Source organism: Canis lupus, chromosome 30, assembly GCF_011100685.1.
Source record: "Canis lupus familiaris isolate Mischka breed German Shepherd chromosome 30, alternate assembly UU_Cfam_GSD_1.0, whole genome shotgun sequence".
NCBI lineage: Eukaryota > Metazoa > Chordata > Mammalia > Carnivora > Canidae > Canis > Canis lupus.
This window is the reverse complement of record NC_049251.1, coordinates 31,255,253-31,265,755: the sequence shown is the minus strand read 5'-3', so window position 1 is coordinate 31,265,755 and position 10,503 is coordinate 31,255,253.

The window sequence follows — 10,503 nt, the reverse complement described above, 5'->3', positions numbered from 1 at the left end:
CCCACCATCCTGGGGACCTGGGCAGAGGTGTGGGGAGGTGGCAGGGGAGGGCAGGGGTAGAGTTACCCTCTCCCCCTTCCATGGGGGCCTAAAGGGAGTCAGAGCCTAGATGCAGGTGTCTCTCAGCCAAGGGGACACCTTCCAGACTTCATTCCCACTCATGCTTCAAGACAGCCACCTCTTGCCAGGCTTCCCTGGATACTTCAGCCAGTGATGCTGGGTCAGGTGGGAAATCTCCGGGACAGAGGCAGAGACACAGGCCCAACTAACAGAGATCACAGCATCAGTGTGTCCACCAGGGACACGAGCGTGTCTGAACAAGTAGGAAGACGCCTCAGGCTGCGTAATAGGGTTATCACGTAAAATACAGGATGCCTGGTTCATTTAGATTTCAGATAAATGACAAGTAATATTCTTAGTGGAAGTATATCCCATGCAAACCTGGGAACACACTTATACTAAAAAAAGTCTAAGTTGCTCATCTGAAATTAAAATATATATTTTTTAAACATTGTATTTATTTATTTGACAGAGAGAGAGAGCACAGGCAGAGGGAGCTGCAGGCAGAGAGAGAGGGAGAAGCAGGCTCCCAGCTGAGCAGGGGGGTCCCACATGGGGCTCAATCCCAGGACCCTGGGATCATGACCCCAGCCAAACCAAGCCACCCAGGAACTCCTGGAATTAGAATTTGACTGGGTGTCCTGCACAAAGCCCAAATATGCCGTGGAAGGCAGACCTGGAGAATGTCACTGTAACCAGCACCAGGCCAAGGCGTAAGCCTGCCTATGAGAAGAGCTGGGTCAGGAGCAGTGTATGTGGACCCAGACTCGAGTCCTGAGACTAGACCCAGCAGTTCTCAACTCCAAGTGAGGCTCCAGGGTCCCCTGGTGATCGGATTCCCAGAATGGCCACACCCCCAGATTCTGGTCCATTCTGTTTAGTCCGGAGTCTCACCCGCCGCTCACTGGGTCGGTTGCCAGTTTTATCACCAGCGCAAGTGAAGGCCTGGGTCTGGGCCTTGAGGAGCAGTGGGCAGGCAAGGGATTTCCTCGAAGACGAGTGGGCTTAGATCCCCAGTAGCTGCACCGGCAGCTGGACTTACCTTCCTAAATGTAGGTAGGCCTTTCCAGTGGCTTGCTACCTCCTTATGGAGAGGAAGGTTCTAGCACAAATAATACTGTTCAATTAAGAAACTGGGGCACTAGACAGGGCGGAGACTGAAACCCAGCCTGCCTGAACCCAAGCTGATGGAGAGGCTAGGCTCCAGAGGGATCCCCACCAGCCCCAGCTCACAGGTCTCCTCACTTCCCCGTCAAAGGGCCCCAGGCATGGCAGCTGTTCATTACGTTTCCCAGCCTGGCCCAGTGCAATTCCAGTCTGTGAGCTGTCCCTCCTCGGCCCACGTGCCCCGGGTCGCCCTGACCATCCCCTCCCACCCTCCCTCCTCTATGATGGAAAAGTAATTCTGCACAACTGGCCGTCCCAGCACTTAACCATACCATATCATGATTACTCTCTGCGGCTGTCACTACAGGTGTTCTGGGGACCTGTCTCATATAGTCGCTGATAGAGGTGACTCCTACAACCATCCCCAGGTGTCTGAATAGCATCAAGAAGCCCCAGGAGCTGCAGAAACCACATTCCAAGAATCTAGGACTGTCCACTTTAGAATGTGAACCCTGTCTGATTAGGAACAAACCCAAACAATCACATTCAACAGGTGCTTACGGAGCCACCGGGAATGAGGGGGGGTGAGGAACAGAGCTTCACATCTTCAGCGGAGTGTGCTGGGCAGATGCAATTGTGTAGACAAACTTGAGCTTCCGTTTATGTTTACAACGTAATTGGATTGTTGCGACCCTTCAAAAGTCCTTAAAATTCAATAGAATGGAATATTTACATACCTTAGGACCATATTGAATTCAGAAATCTTAGAGTTAAGTGAACAATTATATTTACATACTGTATTAGTTCCTTATTGCTGCTGTAACAAGTTATCACACTTAGTGGTTTAAAATAACACAGACTTATTATCTTCTAGCTCTAGACGTCAGAAGTCCCAAATGGGTTTCCCTGAGGCTGAAATCAGATGTTAGCAGGGCTGCATTCAGGGGAGAATCTGTTCCCTCACCTTTTTTCACCTTCTAGAAGGCACTCTCATTTCTTGGCTCCAGGCAATGACATCACTCCGAGGTCTGCTTTGGTTATCACTTCTCTCTCTCTGATTCTTCTCCCTCCCCTTCCCTTATAAAGACGCTTGTGATTACATCGGGCCCACCTGGATAATGCAGGATAATCTCTCCATCTCAAAATCCTTAACTTAATCACACCTGCAGAGTCCCTTCTGCACGAAAGGTAACCTATCCACAGATGCTGGGGATAAGGATGTGGATATCTCGGGGAGGGAGGATCTTATCCTGCCTATCACACCTAGTTTAAGGGTCAAGTGCAAAAAATCCAATCAGGCTGTCTGCCTGGTAGGAAACTGCAGCAGATCCTGGGAAGAGTGTATAACATTTAGCTCCAAGGATGTGGGCTACTGGACCAATGACATTGATATTTTTGTGTTGAGGGAATCAGTGTGCATTTGTTACTCTAATCACCTTGTAATACATAAGGTGATTTGGTCTTTTAGAGCAACAGCCTTATAACTATTAATTGAAAGTGTATAACTAAATAAGCTAAGCATCTTAAATTGAAATCTTACCAAGTTTATGCATCATATTAGAACATGTAAGAGAACTTTAAATTCACCATATTTAAAAAATAATATAAAAATAAATTCACCATACTTTAATTTTCATTATTATTTAATTGAAACTTTTTATAAGTTTAACATATACTTTTATAAAAATTATCTAATATTCGGGAGGAAAAAAACTTGTTGGTTCACTCAGATATTGGAGTACTAAAATTGGAAGTCTGTGTTTAAAATAAAGGTTAAAATATTTTAAGGGGTACCTGGATGGCTCAGTTGCTAGAGCATGCAACTTGATGGTGGTGAGATCAAGCCCCACATTGGGCATGGAGTCTACCTAAATAAAAAAAGAGAGAGATAAATCTAAAATAAAATATTCTAAGATATTTGACTAATTAAAGGTTATAAATTGGATGGTGGTCAGTTCAAGCCCCACACTGGGCGTGGAGTCTACCTAAAAAAAAAAAGAGAAAAATCTAAAATAAAATATTCTAAGATATTTGATTAACTAAGGTTATAAATTGGACCAAACATTATTCAAAGATGGGGGGATCCCTGGGTGGCGCAGCGGTTTGGCGCCTGCCTTTGGCCCAGGGCGCGATCCTGGAGACCCGGGATCGAATCCCACGTCGGGCTCCCAGTGCATGGAGCCTGCTTCTCCCTCTGCCTATGTCTCTGCCTCTCTCTCTCTCTCTCTCTCTCTGTGACTATCATAAAAAAAAAAAAATCAAAGATGTCTTAAAGGAGATTGTTAAAATTTGATGCTCATAAATAGAATAAGACTTGCAAACTGAATTTTATTTATTTATTTTAAGGATTTTATTTATTTATTCATGAGAGACACAGAGAGAGAGAGGCAGAGACACAGGCAGAGGGAGAAGCAGGCTCCATGCAAGGAGCCCAACGTGGGACTCGATCCTGGGTCTCCAGGATCACGCCGTGGGCCAAAGGCAGGTGCTAAACCGCTGAGCCACCCAGGGATCCCCCACAAACTGAATTTTAAAGTCTAGAATGATACCCCCAGTCTTATTTCCCCCTGGAAGAAATAGCCTAGATAGGAAGTATGTGGTCCTAGGGCAGCCCCAGCAGCCTGAGGAAAGACTGGAGTGAGGTCCCAGAGAACTGCATAGACCCTGACAAATCGCATCAGGTGGATGCAGGGTGGATGCCTGTCACTGCTGGTTTTTAACTCATATTGGTATTATTGTTTTGAACATTTTTATATTGTTGGAAAAAGCAAGTAAGTATATTTAGAGGACTATCAATCTTTTCAATTTGAAAGAGCAAGCAGTACAATTACTTAATTAAAAAATTACTTAATTAAAAAATTACGATTACTTAATTAAAAAATTAAGTAGGAACCCTATCATAGTAGAATCAAATTAGAAAAGGACCTTTATTTTCAGTAAAGGCAGATTTAGATGTCTGGACCAACCTTGCTACTGCATGGCGACTTAGAAAAACTGGCCACAATAGTTTAAATAATCTTAAAATCATCAAAGAGCCAGGGAGATATCAAGAGATTGCCTGGCCAGGAAGCCCAAGATGGGGAGGCACTTCTGCCACAGTGGAGTCAGCGGCCCGAGGGCAGGCTGTGGGGAACCCGGGCAGAGCCTCTGAGAAGCGGAAGCGGGTCAAGGAACGGAGAGCAGGTCAGAGAACTGGGAAGTGGGCCCCACTCAGGACTGGGATCCAAGATTGCCAGTACTCTGGATGCCTGGCAGGAGCTAACAGAAACCCTAAGTGAGGGAAGATGACATTCCTTCTGGTGTCAAGTCATTTCCAAAGGTGATGTTTCCAACAAATGTTCAACCTACAGTCAAAGATAAGCAGGCACAAAAACTTAAAGAAACATAATGGGGCACCTGGGTGGCATCTGACTCTTGGTTTCGGCTCAGGTCATGGTCCCATGGGTGGTGAGATCAAGCCCCAAGTTGGGCTTTGCACTCAGTAAGGAGTCTGCTGGAGATTCTCTTTCTCTCTCTCCCTCTCCCCTGCTCTTGCTCTCTCTCTCTCAAATAAATAAATCTTTAAGAAAAAAAAAAACCTTAAATCTATAAATAAATAATTTTTAATATTTAAAAATAAAAGAAACCAGGCACACAGGTAACAAGACAACATAACCAAGGACCAGCTGAAACCATCGCTATTGAAAGCAGGTGGAATCACACGGTATATACTTGTGCTCCCAAGAGGAAAGGGCTGGAAGGGAAGGCTGGCCTCTGCCCAGGTGACTGGCCTCCTGCCTGTCCTGTCCCTTCCATCTCACTCTTGCTGCCAGGTGGCCATGGGAAGCCTCGAATGCACTTTCCTTCCTACCTTTCTGTCTTTATTCCGTGTTTCCCTCAGTCTGGAGTTCCAGGATCTGACAGGAGCCCCCTGGTGTAGATGTCCTCGCCTACAGGAAGTCTTCCTCACTCCTCCAGCGAGAAGACATCTCATTGTCTGCTTTTATCTTCCGCTCTTGGAACACCTTTATCCTTCTGCCTTGTGTTTTGAGCCATTGCATTCCCGCTCTTCCCCCCACTGGACCTTATTGAGGGGCTGGGTCTGGAGGGACACCTGCCACTTGCCCCTTGCATTTCCTCTGCGCAGGTGCTAGGCGCTTCGGAGCATGACCACAGGGGGCAGGTGACCAGCTTGCACCTGCTCTTTAGCACACTCATCAACGTCCTGCCACTGTCATCTTGACTTGAGTTCTCAAGACCAAGGGAACCCTCGAGATACCCCACCTCCACCCAAGCCCTGGCCACACTTTGGAATCACCTAGGGAGCTTTTAAAAATTAAACCTGGATCTCTGGGGGTAGAGCACTCCAGGTGATTTTAATAAATAACCAAGCTTCAGAACCACCGGACAAGCCCAAGGGGCCACAGCAGAGCCAACTCTAGAATTCCAAATCTTGAGGAGGTGCTCTTGCTTTTATCCCAAGAAGAACTGGGGAGGTTCCTAGCCCACTGGCTATTTGGGGTCCCTCACAGTGCTGGAAAAATGGGCTCCACAAGACTGTTGGCTTCTGTGGAGCCAACCCCTTCCCTCCTTGTCCTTCCCTGACTCCAGAACTCGGGCCCAGACAGCCAGAGCCCAGGGGACAACGGGTGACTCAGACACTTCCTGTTTTCTTGGCCACAGTGACAGAGGGATGGAAACAACCAGGCTGGGGATCATGGCCTAAGAGAGGGGCCTGGAGAGAAGAGGAGGCCAGAGCCAAGGGGCCAGTCGGCCTTGAAGTGCAGGAGAAGCCGAGCAGAGCCACATGGGGTAGTTCACTGGCCTCAGGGAAAGAAAATGAGAGTGGTTTGTTGGCTAGCCAGGTCAGCAGAGGGAGGAAGGATTTGGAACTAGCCTTTCTTGAAATGTGGGGATTTTCTGGGTCCTCAGGGGCTGCAGGAGAGACCTACAGTTTTGCCTACATGTCTGGTTCAGGCAATCTGAGAGGCAGAAGCTGTGTTGGAAGGAGGAGCTTTAGGCAGGGAGGCAAAGGACCTGGGTTATCTTGTCCTTGCCCTGCCACGAATTAGCCGTGACCCCAAGCACACCCGTGGTCATCTCTGAGGCCATGCTTCCTCTCCTATAAAATAAAGGAGGCTGGGATAAGTGGAGCTCTGAGCAGTCCGGCAATTCTAAGCAAAAACCGTATCCTCTCTCAACTTTACAGAGCACCGTGCAGCCTCCAGGGGACTTTGGATTGAGATGATTTTGATTTCAGGTTGGGCAATAACCCTGGTAGGTAGGCAGGGAAGGTACCATCACCTGATTGCTGCTGGAAACATTGATCATCAGGAAGACGAAGAAAGGTGTTGGCCAAGGCTGCGTGGAAATGGGGACACTCCTCAAGACCCCACTTGGTCACCCCTTCCTTGGAGGATAGTTTGCGGATGTTGATGAAAAATTTTACATGTCTTAATCTTGACCTCCATGATCTCCCTGAAGGAGCCACCCCTCTAGAAATCATCCTACATTCAGAAAAATCTCATTGGACAGGAAGATACTCACTGAAGTGAATTTTGTATTGATGAGAGGTGAAACACAGCCCAGACATCCAGCAATAGGAAAATGTAGACCAGAGAGTGTGGATGAGCTCCCTGTAAATTATCTTTAGACTTGGTGGTTTAGCAGGCGTTCTACTGTCTCAGAGTTTCTGTGGCTCAAGAATCCAGGCACAGCTTGGCTGGGAGCCTCTGGGTCAGGGTCTGTCAAGAGGCTGCCACCACCTCAAAGCTTGACTGGGAGAGGATCCAGCCCCAAGTTCACTCATGCGGCTGTTGGCAGGCTTGGGTCCTCGTTGGTTCTTAAGACAACTGTTCCTCAATTTGAGGGCCTCTCCATAGGACAGCCCACACGTAGCAGCTGGCCTCCCTCAGAGCGAGTGAGCACCCTGAAAGACACACAGCTCTCTCTAACTTGACCTTGGAAGTGACACCCCCTCCCCCCCATTTCTGCTGTATTCTATTCATTAGAACTGAGTCCTTAGGGATGTCTAGGTGGCTCAGTGGTTGAGCGTCTACCTTCGGCTCAGGTTGTGATCCCGGGGTCCTGGGTTCGAGTCCCATACCAGGCTTCCTGCAGGGAACCTGCTTCTCCCTCTGCCTATGTCTGTGTCTCTCATGAACAAATAAATAAAATCTTTAAATTAAAAAAAAAAAAAAAAAGAACTGAGTCCCCAGGTCTAGCCCAGCCAGGTGATAGGGACTGTCAGGAAGGGAAAAACTTTCCTCCACCTTCAGGGTCCTTGAGCTGGGTCTGAAAATTAATCTGATTAGGACAGATGAACATGAGAAGAGCATACAAATGCACTTAATATAGGTTTCACATGACATGGGAGCTTTTCTAAGGAAATGAAGACCAGAAAGGTCTTGATGAGGGTTTGATACAGAGTGGGCAGTCGTGTAAAAATATGATAGGTCAGAGAGTGGGAGTGAGCTTCCCCCCAATAAGCTGGGGGAAGCTTAGCAAGGCCTGTCTGTTCAAATTCTTCGGGCTGTTTCTATCGCTGGAGATAGTGGTGGTCCTTTCTTCCCGTATGGGGCGGAGCACCTCTCTCAAGAGGGTTCTCTTTCTTTCTCTTTTGTTTTTATTCAGACAGATGCTCACCCACTGAGCCACCCAGGTGCCCCTTTCAAGATGGTTTTTGACTTGCTTCTGGGGAGAAGGGCAGAGGGAAGGTCAGAATGACCTTCCTGGTTCTGCTGTCTTCTCAGACTCCTTCAGCTTAAACTATTCAATATGCCAAGGTGCTATATTTTGGGGTAGCATGTCCCAAACCCCATCGAGACCACCCCATCAAGGCCATCCTAGAAGCCACCGAGCATAAAGCATATGTGACATGTTTATGATCGTAAGTGAAATGAAGACAACAGGATTCAAAACTGGATACACAAGGCGATCATATCTGAGAATACAATAGGGAAAAAGGATAGGAAGAAATATGTTAAAGAACACATTTACAGTTGACCCTTGAACAACACGGGTTTGAACTGCGTGGGTCACTTATACACAACTTTTCTTCAATTAAATTATGTTGGAAAATGTTTGGAGGTTTGTGGCAATTTGAAAAAATTCAGACACACCACATAGCCTAGAAATGTCAAAAAATTTAAAAAGTTAGATATGCCATGAACGCATGCGGATACGAGTCTACCATGAAATACAAATTTATTATAAAGTTAAAATGTATAAAACTTACGCACATGAACACAGATCAGACACTATCTTCACATTTTTGATGCCAAGTGTTATCAGCACATAGAACATCTATCTATACTGTTTGTATCATGTAAGACAATGTTGACGTAGGTACGGACAGATTATTCATCTTGTAAATAGATGGCGTAAATTTACGGTATCAGTAAACACAGAACGGCACTGTAAATATATTTATTTTTAATAAATAAAAGATTTATTATTGGAAAGATTCTCTTCCTTATGATTTCCCCAATAATACTTTTTTCTCCAGCTTACTGTATTGTAAGAATACAGTACATAATACATGTAATATAAAAGATATGGGTTAATTGACTATGTTATTGGTCAGGCTTTCAGTCAACAGTAGGCTATTAGTTAAGTTTTTGGTGAGTCAAAAGTTGTGCATGGATATTCGACTGTTCAGGGGTCAATGCCCCAACCCCCACGTTGTTCGGGGGTCAAATGCACACACCAAAAAACCAAATGGGGTCTGCATGATAAAGTACCTTTATGAATTAGGTCTTTTGCTTTTCCACACAAGTGTTAATTTCTGCATCTTTTCCACCCCGCATTATTTATTCTTCAAACTTAGGTAACTAATTATCTAGCCCTGGGATCGAAGGGGCTGGGTAGAAGGAGTCCAGTTCCTACCCCCCTGTCCTCGAGCCTGTCCCAGCAAGAAGAATCTATCAATTCTCACATGCGGACAGCCTCAGGGGTGTGTTTCAGGCAAATCCTAACCACCTCTAATCTCATTACATATTCCTGGGTTTGCTGGGGCCTGAGGAGTTGGCTTGGGGTAGAGGTGGGGGGTCATCCTGAAAGCAGCATTATCTGGAGACTATTTGCTGTAGAGGGGGTGGCAAGGAGTGGAGAGACACAGGAAGTGACCCGGAGAGGAAGGAGAAAGCATATGACACAGTGGAAAGATTCCTGAAAGTCAGAGTCTCAGAGCCTGAGCATGCTGGTCACTGGAGTGTGACTCTTTCTTTTTTTTTTTTTTTTTTTAATTTTTTTATTTATTTATGATAGTCACACACAGAGAGAGAGAGAGAGAGAGAGAGGCAGAGACATAGGCAGAGGGAGAAGCAGGCCCCATGCACCGGGAGCCCGACGTGGGACTCGATCCTGGGTCTCCAAGATCACGCCCTGGGCCAAAGGCAGGCGCTAAACCACTGCGCCACCCAGGGATCCCAAGTGTGACTCTTTCAATCCTCAGTTTACTCATCCACAGAATGGGGTGAAAGTAGGTGATATTGCCCTTCCTCATTCAATAGGGTTAAACGAGATTGATTATACACAGAAATACACTCTGCAAACTGTAAAGCCCTGGACCAGTGATGGTTTCTTCAGGGATTAGCTGGAGCAAATATACTTCCCTCTTGCCACTGAGCTCCCCACAGGGGCCAAGACCTTCCCCAGGCGCCAGCCACAGGCCATGTTGGCTCCCATGTACTAAGCCATGGTTCCTTTCCCATCTCTTTCTAGTTACACTGGTTAAATGTTGACACTGAATACACTTTGGTTAAAAAGAATGAGGTTTACCTCTAATGAAGGACGATTTGGCAACATCCGTCAAAATCACAACTACCTCAGCGATTCCACTTTTAGGAATAGATGTGCACACGTAGGGATGTAATCACATGTATAGGCATATTCACTGCAGCGCTCTTTGTGAGAGCAAAGCATCATTAAAAAAAAAAAAACTGTGTCCATCCACATGGGACTGGTTAGATCAACTATGGAACATCCATCCAGTGGAACACTGTGAAAGCATTAAAACAAATGAGGTGGCGCTGCGTGCATTGATCCAGAAAGATCACCAATATATACTATAAAAAGAAAAAAGCAAGCTGTCAAACAATACTACCTATCTATGTCTGCTGCTATAAACAATCAAAGCTACCTATATGTATATGCACCTAATTTTTATGAAAACAGGAAATGCAGGGAGCGATTCGACGGGTTGTCAGAAATGGCCATCTGCAGGGGGACGGTGGGAGAAGGTGACTAGGAGAAGGCACCTTACCATTTTTCTTCCATTTACTTCGGGGATGGTCACCATTGCTTTGTAATGTGAATATAGGTGTGGATTTGCTGTGTAATTTTTTTAACTTAAAA